Source organism: Thermobia domestica, chromosome 15 (genome assembly GCF_964235325.1).
Source record: "Thermobia domestica chromosome 15, izTheDome1.hap1.1, whole genome shotgun sequence".
Lineage (NCBI taxonomy): Eukaryota > Metazoa > Arthropoda > Insecta > Zygentoma > Lepismatidae > Thermobia > Thermobia domestica.
The window spans coordinates 43,322,713-43,345,812 of NC_137468.1; positions in this window are offsets into that span (position 1 = coordinate 43,322,713).

Here is a 23,100-nt window from a genome sequence, read left to right on the forward strand (position 1 = left end):
CTCTGATCCCAAGACCACATACAGACACAGACAAACAGACAGACAGATATACACTTTTATTTATATGTCATACGTATAGAAACGAATGTTCTTTGTTAAAACATTCATGGAGTGCCAAAACAATTATTGCATGAGTGTTGTGGTTTGACCTCTCTCTCTCGTTCTGAGTCTCGTTTGCTCCGTGATAGAGCGTTCACCTCTGGCGTATGGGGGTCCCAGGTTCAAAACCGTGTTCCCGCCAAGTGAACTTTGTGCTGGACAAACACCGTGTACGTGGAGGGTCCCTGGTTCTAAATCCTGTTCCAACCAAGTGAACTTTGTGGTAGACAAACACCGTGTACGTGGATTTCCTCTGGGCTCTCCCGCTTCCTCCCACTTAATCCATTCCAACATTTCATTCATTTCTAATCATCATCGTCCCCTTTAGCCTAGCCGAGATAACTGTGGGACGTAAAACTTAAAGATTTTCCATAAACATAATCGTCATACACGTGGAACATAAAACTCAAAGATTTTATTTGATTGTTTCTCTCGTTCGATCTTAGCTCGGGGGCCGCGTTTCTGACCATATTTTGATACTTCATCAGGGGTCTCGGTGGCTCAGTCGTAGAGCGTTCACTTCTGGTGCATGGGGTCACAGGTTAAAAATCCTGTTCCCACCAAGTGAACTTTGTGGTGGAAAAACACCCCCAGACAGCATGCTTGCTTGCCGCAAGCTTGCCTGTTGCTTTTATTTGATTTTATTTTGCTTTGGCTTATACACAAAAGCTTATTTATGCTTAGCGCAAGCTGTAGTGCGGGCAACCCATGCTTCACTTGCGAGACGCTTTTCTTTAGATTGAAATTAAAAGCCAGCGGGCGTTCGACTTTCAACTGTTCTCAAAAACCACGTGACGCTGATCTCTCAACTTTCGGCGACAAGATAGTGTTCGCGTTGTTAGCGTCCTTTTAGCATTCACCTTAAATAAAGGACAAACTTATTTTTTTTTAATCGTGCCGTCTAGTATGCTAGTCCCACGTACCTATAATGTAACTTTTTTTTTTCTTATATTTCGGTAACCATGAAGCATAACGAATTGTAGGATTTCTGAATAAAGCGTAAATGTGAATATAGATTGCAGCAGATTTGAGCCTACTTATTTCGCGAAAGAATACAGAATTGTTGCAGATATTTTAATATAAACTTAAAGTTTAACTTACAGTATAAACTTCATTTGAACGTTGTGTTTAAAGTGTAAATATTTTTTTCCGTTTGTATATAAAAAGGTAGAAATTTCAAGTACTCGCGGCTAACATAACAAGATTTTGGATATTAGTAAGAAGCAACGGCGCGTTACTCATCATTCTTCTCTGGGTTAGCCTAACCTGTCTTAAAGTAGTTATTGCACCTTCCGATGACGAAGTATTGTAATACGGATTCCTGAGATCGGTGCAAATACGCTTTTTACAGGGTGGACAAAAGAATTCTGCGCCTTTTGGAGGGTTGATACCTGTATTTTTGTTTTCATCTCATCTCACTTCATTTCTTGTTAGCTGGTTCCGAGCATCATCTGTACATTTAAATTCATATCCATCACTTTTGTAGGGCCGCTGGCCCGATGCACAAACTACCACCTGTGGTCTCCCAGCCTAGGGATCAACGTAGGCGCGCGAGACGGGAATCGGATACTTCGGATAAGTCGGTTGATATGCGTCCCCGTTCGAGGTCTGCTCCTGAGGCGGCCAATGTTAACAATGCTGATGACCAGGACTTGCGTATGGACATCCAACCTTCAACTAGCTCTGACCCTCTACCAACTCCATCTCGGGATCAAATTTATAATTTCCTTCTGACAAACTTTGATACAAAGTTCAAAAATTCAAAGCATATTTTTCAACAGCTTGTTAAATACATGACACGATTGGAGATAGCCGAGATTCGTTTCACTAACAATGGTGTCATTCTCAAGTCCAAGAACCCAGATTTTCATCGCCACGTTCGTAACAAGGCTTCCTTTGAGATCTTTGGCAAGAATGCAAAAATTACTATCTTGCAACCGAAACGTCAGACGCAAGCTCCACCACCAAGAAAACCACCGCTGTTATCTGTCGTCATCAAGGGTGTCGATCCCGAGATAACTGACTCGGAAGTGGAAGAAGAGCTTACTGCTGAAGGCGTCAAGATCCAAAAATGTATTCGTATACGCAACAATACTGGTCCGACGTATCTAGTTAGAATTCTGACAAACGAACAGGAAGCTATTGACCATTTATTACAATATGGGGCCCACATATTTAAACGCCGCCATAAAGTAGAACCATCTCGCACACCTCCAACTCTTTCGATTCGCTGTGAAAAGTGCCAGGTTTACAACAAGCATCAGACACCTAACTGTCCGAAAACTTCTAAACGTGGTTACTGCGGCCAAAACCATTTGACTAAAGACTGTCCTAATGGAGCAGCGCCACCAAATTACAACACCTGCCATGATGCGCATCCTACTTACAGCTATAAATGTAAGGCCAAACCTCACCCTGAGCCCACTAATCCCGAACTGGTGGTGCCTTTACGTACACCAGATACACCAGTGCCTCCGCATAATTCTCTCAGAGAAATAATTACAATCGAAGACATGATTCGCTTCTTTAGTCTAGCTCTCCAAAATATACATCCTTTCTTACGAACTCACATAATCCACCAAGTTGTCTATGCAAGTAAACTACTCTGCAACCTAGATGTCAAAGCAACCTATTCCGGACAGACAGTACATTTTCAAATCTATCCTGTCACAACCGAAGTTTAGCTGTCATATATCATGGATACGGGCTTCATTATTACGTTTCTTTACCTCAATATACAGTCACTCTGTACCAGGAAAGACCTACTTACTGCTTTATTAAATGAGCACAAGGTTCATAGTTTTCTCCTGAACGAAACCTTCCTGACTCCCAAACAATCTGTTTATTTTCCTGGCTATCAATTCATACGCCACGATGGACCACCGGGCCAGCGAGCTAATGGCGGAACAGCTATCGGCACTCAGCATAAGTTACTCAGCAAAACTATTAATCATAGATCCGCTGAATCTTTACCGGAGCACAATATTGCCACCATTTATTTCAACTCCAGACCTATCACTGTAGCAACCATATATATCCGACCACATGTTCGCATACCCACTTCGTTCTTCACTTACCTGGATAATAATTTCCGCTCCTATATCGTCATGGTTGACATTAACTATCATAGCAGAAGTGCTCTCGAAAAACTCTTTTTCCAATTTCATTAACACTCACACGAACGGCGAAATTTGTCCACTGCCTAGAGCGACTCGTCCATCCTCTAATATAACTCCTGATGTGGTGATTGCCTCCTCTAGTATATTACCATACCTTGTTATCAGTGTCCTCGATTCTATTGGTAGCGACCATGATCCTATAAAGGTAGACATAAATTTTCCTAATCGATCAAAACCACCTCAGGAATTTCTCCGTTCCCGGCCAAATTATGACCGTGCTAATTGGCTAGACTACCGGCAGGATATACATGACACACTAGCAGATATTGAACTTCTATCTGACATTCCTACGTTTGACACTACTTTAGATCGCCTTACGCAAAGCATTCAAAACAGCGGTGCAAACCACATTCCTGTAACCACAGGTAATCTTTATCGCCCTAAACTACCACCTCAATATCTCTCACTCATATCTCTAGCTCGGAAAGCGTATAAGGAATACCTACACAGTCGTAACGATGTCACACTGCGACTTCATCGTCAGTACCTTCGTATGGTTCAAAATTACATCCGAGCATACAAAAAACGCAACTGAATAAAGACAGTTATCGCTTTAGCAGAGGAAAGTCATCCAACTAAGTATTGGAAACATTTCAATCGGCTAATAGGGAAAACCAGCACCTCTCATTATCCTCTATTAGACAAGAATACTGCCCTTACAACGGACTCTGCGAAAGCGGATGCCTTTGCCCATGTTCTTCAGACCACCTTTACATCAGAAACTTCTTTTCAAGATAGGTCGAAACTTTACAGATATACCAACCCTCATAATGGATATCTTCAAATTAACGTAGACCACACTCTGGATGACCAGCATCCTTTAACGGCGCCAATAACGCCAGTGGATATTACAGACGTGATACGTCACAAGAAAAACACTGCGCCAGGGTTTGATGGTATAACCTACCGCCATATTAAAGTAGGTCCTGCTATTTTGCTACATATTTTGGCAACGCTTTTCAATTTTGTCCTCAAAACCGGCTACTATCCATCTACTTGGAAAGTATCCAAAGTGCTTATGTTTCTGAAACCCAACAAAGATAAAACTGATCCAGTTTCTTATAGGCCAATTCAGCTCACGTCCACACTCGGCAAAATCTTTGAGCGCATCGTAGTCCGCAGACTTCATAGCCATTTGCTAATACATGATCTGTTACCTAAACACCAAGCTGGTTTCCGTCCTGAGCATAGTCTCCTTGATAACCTCTTACGACTTAGCACTATTTTTACGAACCATTATAATAGAACTGCAACCTTGTCACGCCTCGTCACCTCGTGAGCCGGTCACGCCCCGTCAGTCCTCGATGAGTTCATCTTCGAGACGTATGACTCCGAACTAGTATGGAGGACGACAGTGTAGAATTGCGCAACGATGTACTTCTTAAATGAGGGTCGCCACCGGAGATATTTCGGAAAAATCTTCTAGAGTGAAAAACGCATCTGGTTCGTGAGAACGAGTGAATGCAAGCGTAAGAAGACGCGATCTAGTTGATCCCTTATTAAGAATATAGACATAGTAAATCCAATGTACCTTAAACATCTGTAATAATTACAATGTTTGCCAATAAATAACAGTAGGATAATTTAAGTTAATCATTTATATTATAAAACACAACAGGTACATAAACGAACCCAAGTTAACACAATCTATTAAATTCGAAATGTATATATATTATATATCTTTACTGTAGATCCATATTATCCAACATTAAACGAAGCTTATAAATTTATCCAGGCATCTAGATGTACATGCACGTGCTAATCCAGCATAATGAACGTGAAATTGGAAATATAAATCAGTAACTTCAAGTATATGTGATAGAAGTAAGCTCAGCATGCATTTGAACATTTGTAAATAAAGTAGATTAGGTTTCGTTTGGTAAATACTTGGTATGCCACAAGTCAATCTATTATTCGCCGTAAGCGGTGTTCTAAGTATAAGCAGCATAAATAGTACGTGAATATATATGTATATATAAAGTTTATTATTAGCTTAAGTTTTGTAATTAAATATTATATTTATTATTTGTCACTCACGTTTCTACTTATTTATCCTCCACTTATTTGTTTAATTATAATTATTTACTTCGTAACTCATAATATCTATATTTATTCGTAATTCTATATATATTTTCCTTCATTTATTCATAACATTTCATTTTCATCCATAATTGATGATGAATTCATTTCGAAGATTTGCTTTAGCTAATTGATTGTATTCACGTAAAAAGGAGTTACTATATTCAGCTTATATAGAACATTGATCAGGGTTAAAGTACATGCATGGAATGGTTATAGTTTGAATTTTCTTCTTTTACGTAAGATTGATTGCTGAGAAAATTATGCATGATCTGCTAAGGATTAATGTTATCTGACACGTTCATATTATGAAGGTTATAGCTGTGGAATAATATGGACACAAACGCTTTTCCAACATAATTTCGAGCAGTAAGAACTAGAATTTTGAAGATAATTTAGGTTAGTTTAAATTACGGTGCAACACATGTTCGCTGAATTGTTACAGGGGATCAATCCCTGACTTGGTTTATTTAGAATTTCATTGTTCCATTATTTAAGAACTTCTTAAAACACAAAAGTACCATTAGGCTTAAGAAGAAGTAAATATAACTTTACCTTGTCGTAATTTCTTAGCCTGTTAACTTACGTAGTGTAATTTTCAGATAAAATATTATTTAATAAAATTGGTTTTGAGGTTTGTTTTACTAATTTACCAAATTGAAATCCAAATTCAACATATTCACACAGATAATATCACTAAACAGCAAACTCGTTGTTCATCGATTCTGGGAATATTTTTTTTTTATGATTTCGTTATTTTTCTGTTTCAGAATAAATTTAAAATCTTTACGGTCCAGACCAAACTTCCAAGTTGACTATATACTACAACGACTCACCAAAGGTAGTCGTCAACCTGGTTCGGCTAATAATATAAGTAAATCTTTAGTGGCAGTAATTGTTTACACATTAAAATATCTTCAGTAATTATATCCACTAGTATTCTCACCTTTTCTATCGAAATTACAAGTCGATGATGAGTATTAAATAATTTATTCGTTGATTATCTTTTAACGTATATTCACACAAACTGTCTTGCAAGCATACATGTTAATTAGGTATCTATAAACAACTACATAGCAACCCACTATACAATAATGTATGTTTCTTACATATATATTAAAACATTCTTCTTTTGTTTTTTTAATTAGCATTAAATCAGGTATAGTGCTTGTGTAGAAGCACTTTCTGCCCAAGATACAGGTAATTATCAACCAATACAAAGTATCTCGTTGTATAAAATGTCGCCCGATGATGGGACTGAATATAAAAGTTACAAGCGAGCTTGGATTTTATATTTAAGAACCACTGGTCCGTTTATAATAATGGTATTCTATTAATTATGTCCTTTACATTTTGATCGCCCCTCGTATATAACTGCATTAAGTTTCATACATATAGATACATTTATAATAAGTCTTTTATTCCATTAATATTTATCTTTTATTATAAAAACGTCGTCGCTTACTAATATAATCAACAAAGGGTGCGAAGTCAAAATCGTAAGAGACAATTACATTTTAAAACATAAATCACAATGATCAACAGTTTCAATCATTATTAAAAACGGTGATGTTAAGGGAAAAAAATGTTTGATCTTTCCAGGGCGCATTATATAATAACTACGTTAGATTATATTTTTAATGTATACATCGTATCAATAAGGCGTCAGAATACAGAAGAATCTTATTCGAGTAACATTTAAGGTAGCTCATGAAGACAGTCGTCGCATAATTAACTTAATAGAATGAACCTTATACTTAACATAATCTTTGACAACAAATTTTCAACACAGATCAATATAATATCAATAACCTTTGCTTTTAATCAATTATGAATTGAATTATAATTCTTCACATTAACAAGGAAGAATTAAAATCATTTGAAAATTATCATTGGTTAATGAGAATTAAAGAAAATTAAATTGAGTAGAAATCAAAAATTAAACGTAACCTACGTTCGGACAAACAAAAGGAAGAAAATAAATCTATTTTTACACCAACAGAAGACACTTTCTTCTTTTTTTCTTTTAGTCTCCTTCATTCTTATTAATTTGACAAGAATGTCAGGCGCAACTAATCTTTTCACTAGACGCATCAATTTGGTAGTCAAGGAATTCTATAGCTGATATGGGTTTGATATTATCGCTTGAATTTGAAGATAAATGTTCATGAGAATCTATAGCTGATATGGGCTTAACCCTTACTTCATCACTGTAGTCAGTTTAAATTCGTATTTGCATATGATTCTAGTAAAGTACATTGTACTGCACAATCGTGATTATGTTCCACATTATTTTGTACATGAATTGCGTCATGATTTTGATTTTGGTACAAAGTGCCATCTCTTGAATTACGATTACGTCTATCCATGTAGTTTACTGTATTCCTGGAATTTCGCCATATATTTCGTCTATTTTTGAATCTACTTTGATTATATGGTCTGACATAAGGATTGCCACGATTAATTAGGTAGGTGGATTCCCAACATATCTTTGCCTATTTTGCTCGTTCTGATTGTTTGAATTTGATCGAATTAAGTTATGTTCCGTATTGTCTGCATTACGGATATTTAGATTCCGAACAGGTACAAGGTGATCTGAATTGTTTTTAATTTTGCCTAATCCCGCTTGATGATTCTGAGCATGGTATTGAGTTTCATAACATTGGACAAGCATTAATAGGTGATTAAAACTCATACACTGGGCAGAAAACAGGATCTGTTGTAGTTTAAACGGTAGTAAATTTCGAATTGATGCAATTACTCTAGATTCCGATTGCAGTGGATTTACGACTTTTAATTCGTTATACGTATTTACAACAAAATCAACAACAGATTTGTGCAGACGAGGATTAAAAGGTTGGTTTCTAATCGTGGCATCTCTGTTTGCAAGTAAAAAGTCATTTTCGTAATTTGCAATCAGCGCTGCTTTGAATTCCTCATATGTATTGACGTGATCTCGTACTGCTTTAAACCATAAAGAACATGGTGGGAGTAATAAATGAGGGATTAGTTTCATATATTGGGATTTATCTATACACATTATATTGCACTCATCCTGAAATTTTTCTAGGAAAGAGGTAGCATTTTCATTACATTTACCACTAAACTTACTCATAGCACGTATTTCGCTCATCTTTACACTTAACTTTACCTTCCTTTCACCATTTCGTGTTCGTGTTGAGTGAAAATTCCTACCTACTGCGTGATGTGTAGTTCCACCATCTCTTTTCCGCCCATCTGTATTCCTTGGATGAATTCCTTCCAAAATAATGTCCTCATCGGATGGATTACTTGAAGAAGAGATAATGTAAGGTCCACGTTGATCTGCTGCGGGTGAATGCGAGGTCATCTCTTGTGAACAAGTGAACTCCAAACGATCATTAACCATGTTGTTGTGGTATGCGTTGTCCTTAATCTGTAACGTCCTAATTTCCTCTTGTAAGGTAGATATCAATTGAGTATTTGTCCGTATTTGGTTAGAATTATCTGTGACCTGAATCTTTTGCTGACGAACTGAAGATTCTATTACTTCCAAATCCTTTTTTACACAATTGACTTCTTGGATTACATGGTTGTAATTATCCTGGCAATATTCAGATACTCTTTTTAGCTTTTCATCAAACTGTAATGTGATGTCTCTCACCGCCTGGATAACAGATTGTTTCGTCTCTTCTGATTTTTGGTCTAGTTGCTCCAATCGTCTACCTAATTCCTCATACTGTCTACTGGATTCTTCGGATTTCTGTTCCACCGTCTGTTTTAATTCGTTGGACATCTGAGCCAAATTTTGCTCCAGTCGTTGTTCTTGTCGCTGTAAGGCTAGTAGGATTCTATCTTCTAATGTCATTCCTGGAGCAAGAGGAGCTGTATTTTGCTCGTTGTTAACACTGTCAACGATTTCTTTCTCCACTGCCTCACCAATCATACTTGTTCTTGTGATTACTCTGCCACTTCTAAGTGTAGTTGTGTTCGTATTCATAAACCTTCTTACTGAGGTAAATTCACCCTTACTTTAGACTTCAGGATATGAATTTACAAGAATCCCGGGTGAGGTAAACCAAAAATTTTACAACGACTCACCAAAGGTAGTCGTCAACCTGGTTCGGCTAATAATATAAGTAAATCTTTAGTGGCAGTAATTGTTTACACATTAAAATATCTTCAGTAATTATATCCACTAGTATTCTCACCTTTTCTATCGAAATTACAAGTCGATGATGAGTATTAAATAATTTATTCGTTGATTATCTTTTAACGTATATTCACACAAACTGTCTTGCAAGCATACATGTTAATTAGGTATCTATAAACAACTACATAGCAACCCACTATACAATAATGTATGTTTCTTACAAATATATTAAAACATTCTTCTTTTGTTATTTTTAATTAGCATTAAATCAGGTATAGTGCTTGTGTAGAAGCACTTTCTGCCCAAGATACAGGTAATTATCAACCAATACAAAGTATCTCGTTGTAATACGTCCATATACTGTGTATTCGTGCAGGTTAATTATGATACATACATAACATTATTAAACATTCATGAAGATGTAAAAGAAATATTTTAATTTATACAACAATAAACAAGAAACTAACAAACAATTACGAGTACTGTAATGCCAATTATAGTGGAGCATTACAGTTCTCCTCCTCCTCTGATTAAAATTTTAGCGGATGGTAAAATTTTACAGAATCATGTGCTTTAGAAATTAAGCGTCCCTCGTATATATGGATTTTTTTATGTCAGCGACAGTGAGTAAACGATGTTTCGTATATTTGTTTACCTTAGTCCAATTGAGAATATCGGCTATAAAGTTGTTGTATTCAATTATATGAATATTTGGCAAAGGTATGAGTTAACATCTCAAGGTGTCACTTTTATTTTGTGTTCAGTTCTTCAGCAGTATGCATATAATAAGAAAATAAATACGAGTAAAAAGAAAGATAATAAATAACAAATCCAATAACAAATCATAACACCATAACAATATCATAATCCGAAACATGGAATTACAGTTTTTGTCCTCGAATTTCCAACTATCCGTTATCGAATTGCATGCTCTGTTGTCTCAACAGGTTTTCTTTTATACTTTTCTCCGCAATGGTTTTCTTCCTTCTCCATTGCTGCAAAAGTTTATCAGGTTTCGTTTCATTTTTCCCTTTCTTCCTCTTCTCTACTTCCGGTGTCATCATGTTTTTCTTTGTCTTTCCTTTAATCATAGATGTACTGCTTGGTTTCTCTTTCCGTCGTCTCTTCTTTACAGGTCGCACCATTCTTACTACTTTGAATTTTCGTTTTCGTTTTACAATTCTTTTGTCAGATAAAACAATTCTTTTCTTACATACATAATGACAGACCTCTGTCATATCAGTTCTTTTCTCATTCAATTTCTTCTCAGAAAGAGTCTGATATCTTCTCTTGATTTCTTTATCTTCGTTGCCTCTAATTGTTTGTGGCTTCTCTTCATCAATTCTCTTCGTTTCACCGCTTTGATGATTTGAGATTTCACCATATGTATTGTCGTGAACATCTTCCTGAAGACACGAAAAGAAGTGTCTGTCAAATTTATTGGTACACTCCGTTAGACATCTAGTACTTACTACGTCATAACTCACAGACACACTAAGAGAGTTTCTTAACTGACATACTTCCATTTCCACCTGAGCTGTTTTTTGTTTTTGAATCACTATCATCGATCGACGTATGTGTTCCCGGTTACCAACGTGCTGAGGCCAATGAATAGTTTCCTTTTCCGATTGATCCTCGGATGTCAGATCAGCTATATGATGTTCCATATCCTTCTTCTTTTCTTCCCCTTCCAAAACTTACGAACCAATTTCAGTGTCATTTAATTTCGCATCTAAAGTAGTTCCTTCTTCAATATCTTGTGACGTTTCGTCTACAGATATATTGTTTTCTGTTTCCTTTTGAGCTTCACAATTTCCATTTCCCGAAACAGAAGTTATTTCATCTGCAGGGTAAGAAGAGTTCTTTAAAGACTCGCTGGATGATTCATCTTTCTCACATTCTTCAATAATTTGCTTTTCCATCACAGAACTGTTTGCGGCATCATTTCTGTCCTCTACATTGTTTCTATAATGAAAACTTTCTTCCTTATTTAGGGCTGTTTCTGTATCTGTCATAATCTTATCCAAATCAGATAGAAATTCAGTTTTAAGTCGTATAAACTCCCTCATAAATTGAACTAAATGTAGTACTTGTCCATTCTTCGTACTATTCGCAGGGAACTTTTCATACGCACTGTTATTAATGTCAGTGCCTATAGAATTATTGACTTTCAACATTATATTATTTTCCAATAAAGAACACTCAGTAAGTTTCACCCCAAGTAACATATTCAGCTGCGGTCATATTTGCACATATCCATATCGTTAATATTAAAAAAAAAACTTCCTGTAATTCTCACCTGATATTGAAAATTTATCGTCGTCTTCCGAACTTGCAGTTCGCACTCAATCCTCTTTAGTTGACTTCAGTGGCGAAGAACATTTCACATTCCATAAACAGCCAACCATGATCCTGGCTTTGGGTTTCGCCATCTCTGTCACGCCTCGTCACCTCGTGAGCCGGTCACGCCCCGTCAGTCCTCGATGAGTTCATCTTCGAGACGTGTGACTCCGAACTAGTATGGAGGACGACAGTGTAGAATTGCGCAACGATGTACTTCTTAAATGAGGGTCGCCACCGGAGATATTCCGGAAAAATCTTCTAGAGTGAAAAACGCATCTGGTTCGTGAGAACGAGTGAATGCAAGCGTAAGAAGACGCGATCTAGTTGATCCCTTATTAAGAATATAGACATAGTAAATCCAATGTACCTTAAACATCTGTAATAATTACAATGTTTGCCAATAAATAACAGTAGGATAATTTAAGTTAATCATTTATATTATAAAACACAACAGGTACATAAACGAACCCAAGTTAACACAATCTATTAAATTCGAAATGTATATATATTATATATCTTTACTGTAGATCCATATTATCCAACATTAAACGAAGCTTATAAATTTATCCAGGCATCTAGATGTACATGCACGTGCTAATCCAGCATAATGAACGTGAAATTGGAAATATAAATCAGTAACTTCAAGTATATGTGATAGAAGTAAGCTCAGCATGCATTTGAACATTTGTAAATAAAGTAGATTAGGTTTCGTTTGGTAAATACTTGGTATGCCACAAGTCAATCTATTATTCGCCGTAAGCGGTGTTCTAAGTATAAGCAGCATAAATAGTACGTGAATATATATGTATATATAAAGTTTATTATTAGCTTAAGTTTTGTAATTAAATATTATATTTATTATTTGTCACTCACGTTTCTACTTATTTATCCTCCACTTATTTGTTTAATTATAATTATTTATTTCGTAACTCATAATATCTATATTTATTCGTAATTCTATATATCTTTTCCTTCATTTATTCATAACATTTCATTTTCATCCATAATTGATGATGAATTCATTTCGAAGATTTGCTTTAGCTAATTGATTGTATTCACGTAAAAAGGAGTTACTATATTCAGCTTATATAGAACATTGATCAGGGTTAAAGTACATGCATGGAATGGTTATAGTTTGAATTTTCTTCTTTTACGTAAGATTGATTGCTGAGAAAATTATGCATGATCTGCTAAGGATTAATGTTATCTGACACGTTCATATTATGAAGGTTATAGCTGTGGAATAATATGGACACAAACGCTTTTCCAACATAATTTCGAGCAGTAAGAACTAGAATTTTGAAGATAATTTAGGTTAGTTTAAATTACGGTGCAACACATGTTCGCTGAATTGTTACAGGGGATCAACCCCTGACTTGGTTTATTTAGAATTTCATTGTTCCATTATTCAAGAACTTCTTAAAACACAAAAGTACCATTAGGCTTAAGAAGAAGTAAATATAACTTTACCTTGTCGTAATTTCTTAGCCTGTTAACTTACGTAGTGTAATTTTCAGATAAAATATTATTTAATAAAATTGGTTTTGAGGTTTGTTTTACTAATTTACCAAATTGGAATCCAAATTCAACATATTCACACAGATAATATCACTAAACAGCAAACTCGTTGTTCATCGATTCAGGGAATATTTTTTTATGATTTCGTTATTTTTCTGTTTCAGAATAAATTTAAAATCTTTACGGTCCAGACCAAACTTCCAAGTTGACTATATACGTCCATATACTGTGTATTCGTGCAGGTTAATTATGATACATACATAACATTATTAAACATTCATGAAGATGTAAAAGAAATATTTTAATTTATACAACAATAAACAAGAAACTAACAAACAATTACGAGTACTGTAATGCCAATTATAGTGGAGCATTATAACCTCATGCCTACTTTTATTCGATCTTGAAAAGGCCTTTGATCGTGTGTGGCATAATGGTCTTGTGTATAAGTTACACTCCTTCAATCTTCCTGCCGCATATATACGTATGGTGTACCACTTTCTTACGAATCGTCTTGCATACATCTCCATCAACGACAGTTTATCTTTCCCTATTTTTCCTTACACCGGTGTCTCGCAAGGTTCAGCCTTATCGCCACTATTATATATGTTGTACGTCAGTGACCTGCCTGTAATGCCTGAGCCTATTTATAGCTTGACATTTGCAGACGATACCGCACTGCTGGCTTGTGGCAAAACTATGCACCAAATCAACATCTCTCTGCAAAAAGCCATAGACGCTTTTACCAACTGGTGCAGTAGATGGAAGTTGAAATGAAATTGTACTAAGACCCAGGCTCTCGTCATCATTCCACACAAGAGACGCAGTCGAGTACGCCGCAATCTATCATTACTTAACATTAATGTAGACGGTGTACCCATCTACCCTAGCACTACTGCTAAATATCTGAGAGTAACCTTTGACACCAAGTTATCTTGGAATCCTCACCTTCTTTCCATCAAGGAGAAAGCGCAAAATCGTTTAAATCTCCTGAAGCGGCTCGTCGGTACTACTTGGAGTTTGCATACCGATACTGTTCTAAACACGTACAAGGCATTTCTTCGCCCATGTCTCACGGTCACACTGCCTGAGTTAGTGCGAGTGATGATTTTTACGAGCGTCTACGTATTACAGAACGCCATTCTTTGCGTCTTGCATTTCGAATCAGATTACCTAGCCCGACACGTCTCTTATACGGACGACTAACATTCCCACACATCACTAGACATCTGGAAGACCTTCGCTCTCACTACATAGACAAGAAATGGAGAACACAGCACCATACGCTTATGGACACCATACACATTGATAGTCACCTTTTCGCCTCACCTACTTATCACTATCCTCCACTGCGACATCTCCTCTCCATCTACAGCCGGACGCATCCAGAACATCCTGACCATCATTTCTTCCCTACTTATCATCCATCAGAATTCAATCCGCACATCTACCCATCGTCTGCACAGTGACTCCACCTAACAAGGGTTTCCCCCGTGTCTATCATCAGTGTTGAGTAACCCCAACACAGAAGATAAGCTCATTTGTGAATACTAACTCTTCCCTGTGTACTGTGGCGTCTAAGCACTTCATCTCATCATTCGCTCCGCTCATTAAATAAACATCTCTTTCTAAAATTTACGATCCTTACATCTGATCACTGTTATCTGCTATCTGTCTGTCCTAAATACTACATGTTACTATTCCTGTGTTTCTAGATTGTACCATCTATGTTTTACAACAACAATAATAATTCATCTGTGTATGAATAAAGTGACTTACTTTATTATTGTTGTTAAACCTCATAGCCCATATATGTAATAAATCAAAACCAATGTCTATCTGAATCACTCCCGAAGAGACGACGTTATCGTCTGCGGGTTAAACATACTAAAAAAAAGCGCGTTACTTATACCAATATTTTCCTTAACAGCACATTGCCCAGCAAAAAATGCAATAAAAGTTAATTGATGCTTCCACATCCCAGGCCAAGAGAGAGGGCGAAACCTTCTAGTGGCAGTTTTTCATATTTCCAAATATTATGCGACAATAAAGATTTCAATCAATCCTGTCTCCCTAAAAAAACGCATTGCTTATCACAATAAAACCGTTACAATATGTTTATTTTAATGTTTTGTACAAGGAGATTGGAGCCGTGGATGTTTTCACGGCTGTGTATTTGCTTCAATAATTTGGAAAGCGAGAGAAACATATATTGTAGCATAAATTTAGTCAGACGGTCGATATATAGGATTTCTTACTGCTTTGTTTTATCTAAATTCGCTTACCGCAAGCTTCCATATGGCTTGTTTGGCGTGTCTTTCGCTTGCAATAAGCTTAATAAAGCTTGCCATTAATGAGTTACGCTTATACTTGGATTGCGATTAAGATAATTTGGCTTGTGTTCCACTTGTGAAGACAAGCTTGCCCCAAGTCTGCCCCTTGCCCTGATGTAACTAGCTTGCCACAAGCTTGCAGCAAGCTAATTGGCTTGCATAGTAGAGCTTGCGGCAAGCTAATTGACCGGCAACAGCAAACTTGCTGCAAGTTTAGATTGCTGTCTGGGCCGTGTACGTGGTGGACAAACACCGTGTACGTGGATTTTCTCTAGGTTCTCCCGTTTCCTCCCACTTTCTTCATTCATACAATTCATTCATTTCTCATCATCAGCGTCTCCATTAGCCTAGCCGGCATAACTGTGGGACATAAAACTTAAAGATTTCCCATTAGCCTAATCGTCATAATCGTGGGACGTAAAACTCAAGGATTTCATTTCATTGTTTCTCTCGTTCGATCTTAGCTCGGGGGCCGCGTTTCTGCTCATATTTTGATACCTTTTCATCAGGGGTGTCGGTAGCTCAGTGGTAGAGCGTTCACCTATGGTGCATAGGTCCTGGGTTGAACTCCCCAAAACGCTTCGTCTTTGTCTAATATCATGACCAAATTTTGATAAATTTTGGCTCCCTTGTCTTGCCCCCCAGATCACAGACAGACAGACAGATATATAGATTATTTAAAACTACCATGTGATATTATCAATGGCTAATACACACATATCTTCGCTTCTTGTTCTGAGACCATGGCCAAATTTTGATACCTTTTCGGCAGGGGGCCTCGGTGACTCAGTGATAGGGCGTTCACCTATGGTGCATGGGGTCCCATGTTCAAAATCCTGTTTCCACCAAGTGAACGTTGTGGACAAACACCATGTGCGTGGATTTCCTCGGAGTTCTCCCGTTTCCTTCCACAGTAGTAGAAAATGGATCGATCTGGGCCATCATCGGCCAGCTCAGGATCCCCTGGGAAATCGAGCACCTTGAACCGTCCACCCACGGTCTTTTACGACCTCCATTTTAGGGGTGTATCTGTCTTGTCATTCATCGATAGGATTTAAAAAAGGGGAAACCCCGACCGTGACTCGATGACATCATCCCTATTGCGCAATATTACGCAATGCAATCACAAAGGTTTTGTGTTGATCGCTCGCGATCTGTCTTTTCATTCAACGATAGGATTTAAAAAAGGGGAACCCCCAACCGTGACTCGATGACATCATCCCCATTGCACAATATTGCGCAATGCAATTACAAAGGTATAAAAGACTGGCCGAGAAGTTCTTTTTTAATCAGTTGCTTGTTGGTCTTTAAAGAGTAAACTTCGTATCGGTGAAGCTCTGATTTTTTTGTGTGCTTTCCTTAGTTGTCTATAGGTAAGACATCTTATAACGATAATATCATATTATAAAAACTCACTCTGAACGTATTATAGTAACGTTGTGCTATTAAAAAACACTTTTGAACATATTATAGTCATCTGATAAAAGTTCAAGTTCAACTTTTGTTTTATATAACATAGCTTGCCATGCCAAACCAGGTGCAGTAAAACAATTAATTGGGTCAATACTAAAAGCATTTAAACACGTCTTTCGAAAATTTTCCAATACATCTGCTGTGAGAAGTACATCACATTTTGAATACAGATCATGGTTGTCCCCTAAATTTTGACAATTAAACGTATGCCAAATCTGTTGTGCATATTGATAGTCGGTCTCGGAAATTTGTGTTCCGTTCAATTTGCTATTAAACGCCTCTTTTACAGGTAAATCAGTTTCTTTAAATGTATCTAAATTTGTTGTGTTCATAAGGATAAATTCCCTTACGGAGAATTAAAGGAAACTTATCGTGTGAAAAATTTTGCTTTGTATATACGAATTGCTCAGGTTTTAATTTTGACACCAAATTTTCGAGACTGTACGGAAAAAATTTATGTAAGTCCACAAAACGTAACTCAATAGGTCTACCGTTAAAATTAAAATGTTTGCAGAATGTGATGTACTTCTCAGTGCTTTCAGCAATTACAGATATATTGCCAGGTGTGCAACCTAGTTCTTTCATGAATAAATGTGCATCATAGGCAGATAAATTATGAAAGAATACAGAGATAAAATTACTCTGACGTTTAATTTGCAAATTACAATTATGGCACACCGTAGCAATATATTTTGCAGTTAAATGATTATGATGTTTAACTTTTCTATTGTTACTCATATATTTACTATCACAAACAGAGCATTCAGTGGATAGATTATACTCCTGTAACTGAGAACTATTTAATGATATTATTGGTTTTTGTTTATCTAATATATTTATTATTTTTTTAATTCCTTCTCCATAGCAGACATAAAATTAATCGATACATTTTCACCACGATAAATAACTAGGTCTGATTTTATATATTTGTTACTCCAATACACAATATAACTAAAACTGCATGGTATATGTTCCTGAATTTGTTTTGTATTGGATCCAATTTGTTTATTTATAGGTTTTAATAAACTTTCGATTTCTGCAACAATTGTAACATCATTTTCTAATAATAATTTTAGTTTACGAAATTTTAAAACCTTTCCTTGTTTCGGCATGTTAATTTTGGTTGTAGTGTGTTCTTTACATAATTTCTCATGTTCATCTAATTTCGATTTGTTATAAAAAGATACTAAACATAGTCTACAAATAAATGCTTGAAGAGTACCTAATTGATGTTTAACTAAACCATTCAAATTTGTAATTAAACAATAATGAGAGTTTAATACAATAAATCAATATGTTTACCTACAGATGTGTTTTCGCTTATACGTAACGGGAAAATTGTTTCATTATCATAATTAATACCATATATATTAATAGAAATTTGTTCCTTAGTAAATGCGGAAATATACATATGTTCAAATTTGTTTTATATTCTAACAACTAGTTGTGCTATAATAGCCGTAAAAAATGATTAGTAAGGAAAATCCACACATTTGTTAAAACTTTTAGCAAAGTCAAAACCGAAAGCACATAAGGCAATTTTACAAAATGCAGATCCTGATTTAATTCGCTCTATTTGCGAATGTTCCTATAACGTATTACAGGGAAATGTTCCGTTAAATAAAACAGCGATAAATAAATTTAGAAAAATATAAAAACGAACTGAGATATTTGGCAAAAAAAGGTCCGTCATTAAAACAAAAGAAAAAACGAATAATTATACAAAAAGGTGGTTTTGTTACTGCATTGCTTGCACCTATTTTAGGAGGTATATTATCAAGTTTAATTAAGTAATTATGCAAAACGCACAAAAACTTATTTTAATCTCACCAGAAAAATTACATCATTATCAAACAATATCTAATCTTGATGATGAAATGAAAGAAATTTTAAATAATAAAACTTTAAATGCAGAAGGAAAATGGGTACGATATAGAGAGGTCTTACAAAAAGATTTAAATATAATTCAAAAACCGGCAGCTATTACAACAACAACAACAACTACTACTATTGATAAAGAGGAGGAGGAAGAAGAAGAGGAGGAGGAGGATGATGAAATAATATCTACTCTCCCTGAGATTTGTAAACGTAAAGCAAGACCTTTATTACGTAAATTGAAACAAAATCCTAATATTCAATGATAATGGAAATGTGAATATTAATAATAAATTAATTCCAGGTGCAAATATAGTGGATTTGGTATCCGATTTTGTTAGATGTCGTAAGAAAATATTTCAGTTGCCGGTTGGAAACTATTTGCTACATTATTAGCAAAAGCCAATATATTCATAGAGTACATCGGTAATCCTCAACGAATAGAATATATTAGAAAACTCACAGAGGACAATGATGATGATGAGAACGAAGAGGATGGTCCTCCACCATGTAAACGTAAATGGCGTACTTATAAGCAATAATACTAATATTCTATTGTAATCTATTGATATATTTGAGTATATAGAAAGAAATATGAATAACCCTTACTTTCATTATTACACTAATCAAGCAGGAGGTGGTTACAATGTATATAAAGGTACAGCATATCAACAAGGTTATGGCATTGGTAGTTTTCTAGGAGGTTTATTCCGCACTGTATTTCCTTTATTAAAACAAGGTGCAAAAACTGTTGGTAAAGAGTTGATACGTACAGGAATTAATGTAGCAGGAGACGTACTAGATAATAATAGACCTATTGAAGAGTCTTTACAAGATCGGTGGTAAGAAGCTAAAACAAAGCTCAAAATAAATTAAATCAGGTGTTGGTAGGATCTGGAAGAAAAGAAAGAAAGTGCATTTTAGTGGTGTGAAGCGGATAAAAAGATCCAAAGATATTTTTGGTTGATTGATTGATTATGGAGCAAAGTGATAGTTTTTATCTCACACTTCCTAGCAATAGTTCTATGGAATATTTTCTTCAAAATACTCTTGCTTGTTATACTACTAAATTGTATCATCCTATTGTACTGGAGAAGGGAGTGTGGGAAACAGCTGTTGTTGAAATACATTATACAAGTTCATTTCAGAATATTTCCAAATATACTAATAATATTTATTACCGTATCATGAATACAAAAAGCTGGAACATAACTAAAATCTTACCAGGACACTATTATCATGTTGATGATATTCTATCTCAAATTAATCATAAAAGTGATATATTAAATTTACAATTAAAAGTTAAAGCATCAGTGAAACGAATTGAGGTTAATAGAGTAATAAAAGATCAAGAGAAGCATATACAAGTACGCCTATCTCCTGAACTAGCCAGAATACTAGGGTTTGATCATATACAACAGGAAGATATTGCAGTTGTGCATCATGCTCGTTATCCACCTGATTTACAAAAATCGCTACCTACACTTATGTATATTTACAGTGATATTGTAGAACCACAAATGGTAGCTGACACCATAGCTCCATTGTTACGTATTATAAATACAAATATTACAGAGCATGGTATTAATAATGTACATATTTTTGATAATCCTCATTATGTCACTGTGCAACGTAAACAATTTGATCAAATTATTATTGATTTAAGAGATAGTACAGGTAATCCACTTCCTTTCCAATATGGCAGTGTATGTGTAAAATTACATTTTCGCAGACGTAATACGGTATTGTAAATTTTAACATGTGTGAATATTAATAGTAAGAAACAAAAATGCAGTGTGAGTGTATGAAATCAGAATTAGATTTATTTGCTGGTTCTCAGTTTATCTGCTGGCAAACTAGTATTATAGGTAATAAAATAATTCCATATAAGCCTGTGGCTTCAATATCTGATAATGCACCAATATAATTTGTTGTCTCCGGTCATGGGGATGACAATATGGACTTACCGCACACAATGTTATATATTAACACTACAGTGGTAACGTTCAGGAAACTTTCATAAATGGTAACGTTGGGTCTACGGGACCCATTCAAGTTTTTACGCACTGAAATCAATTAAAGAAGAATATTTTATTACTTCGAGCTTACATTGACGAAATTATCTTTAGTTACATTAAACGAAAGAGTACAGTAATTTATTTTCAATGTCAAATTCAAAATTAATATATGTCTTTTATTGTTATGAAAGTATTTAACGAACATTTTTCATTCAGCTATTATTTAGTTAGGTTTGGTTTAAACACAGTATTCAATACGTAAAACAATATTCCAGCCATGATAAAAAAATGAAAAGTGTTAGGTAATGACGATATTACTTGAAACTGAAGGAAAATATGTCTTTTAAATTTTGTTTCAATTTTTCTTTGCACTAATTTCCGTCGAATTTAGGAAAAACTGCAGCCACCCTTATTGGCATCTTTACATGTAATGATCTGAACATTCACCACACAACATTCTTGCGTGACCCAGGCAAATCCACTTACCCCAATTTTTGCAAAAGTACCTGGTTTTGCTGTCTTTACACATGTTGCAACGTCCTCGTTTCAATTCTCACTGCATAGGAGCATGCTCTTCAAGGGTTAATCCACATAATCTTGCAGCTGATTTTCGAAGATCAGTAGGATTGCGTTTATTTTGTGCTCTCTACATCAACTGACTCTGTATCAATTCTTTAGACATCGGTATACGAGCAGTCACGATGTTACTAGAACGAGAACGAATATTCACATTTCCTTTTTTCTTCCTCCATTTCGTGTCCTTGTCTCTACCTACAAAATATTTGTGCACAGTTTCTTCAAAATCAGAACTTCCATCACTGTTTCCTCCTTCATCACTAGTATAATGATCACTAGGCAAACACAAGTCAGGATCACAATCTTCATCATCTTCTTTGCAAGCTACATCACATAGTTCTTGCTCTAACATGTCCCTTATTCTTTGAACATATGCCTCATAGCTTTCGGCCATGCTTCACTTGAATATATAACAAAAACTATACGACAAGTGCTTAAAAAACATGGAAATCAACACACGGAAATATGAAGTTTTCTCTTCTAAAATCGCTACTTAATATTATTTAATCGTGCTTAGTAAAAATAACATCACTGGTAACGTTGGGTCTGTCTGGCCCACTCTATGAAAAAGCACGCGGCACACAACAATGACCAAGCGAAAACTAAAACAGGCTACGTATAATTAAACTACAACTTAGGAGCGGAAGGTAGGGGGAGGATGTAGCAGTTCGAGTGTTGTCAAATAAAGTTATATTATTTTTTGTAAAGGCTTGGGTCTCACAGGCCCTACGTTACCAGCGTAGTGTTAGAGGTAAAATTACTAAATCAGATGGTTCTAATTTAACTTCTGCCGATAAGAAAATTGGTCCTGTAAATGATTTTTTCAATGCAATATTCAGTGAAGTGCAATTATATTTGATTAATCAACTTATTTCCTACTCTTCACATACATATCCATATCTATCGTATGTTGAAAAACTACTAAATCATAATGCTAATGCTAAATCAACGCATCTTCAAACATCAATGTGGTTTAAAGATACTGCAGGGCATATAGACAGTGTGGCCGATTGTAATTTCGGATTTAAACAACGTATTCTTCTCACTACTTTAAGTCAGTCATTTGAATTATTGGGTTATATTCATGCTGATATATTTAATCAGGAGAAATTTTTATTGAATGGTGTACAACTGCGTATTAAACTAATTCCAGCTAAACCTACATTTTGTCTAATGGATGACGCAGATGCTGATGGAAAAGTTGTAATTACAGATGCAACATTGCTTGTGAAAAAGGTTGATGTATCACCAGTTAAAATAGCACAAAATAAAGTATTACAAAATCCTAAATTTAAAATAAAATATCCCCTAACAAAAGTGCAGGTGAAGACAGAAACTCTGCCACAAGGAATTATGAATAGTACACTTCCAAGTCTGTTTTCAGGCATAGTGCCTAAACGTATTATTATTCGTTTTGTTACTAATGCTGCTTTCAATGGTACTTAGCAAACAAATCCGTTCAATTTTCATCATTT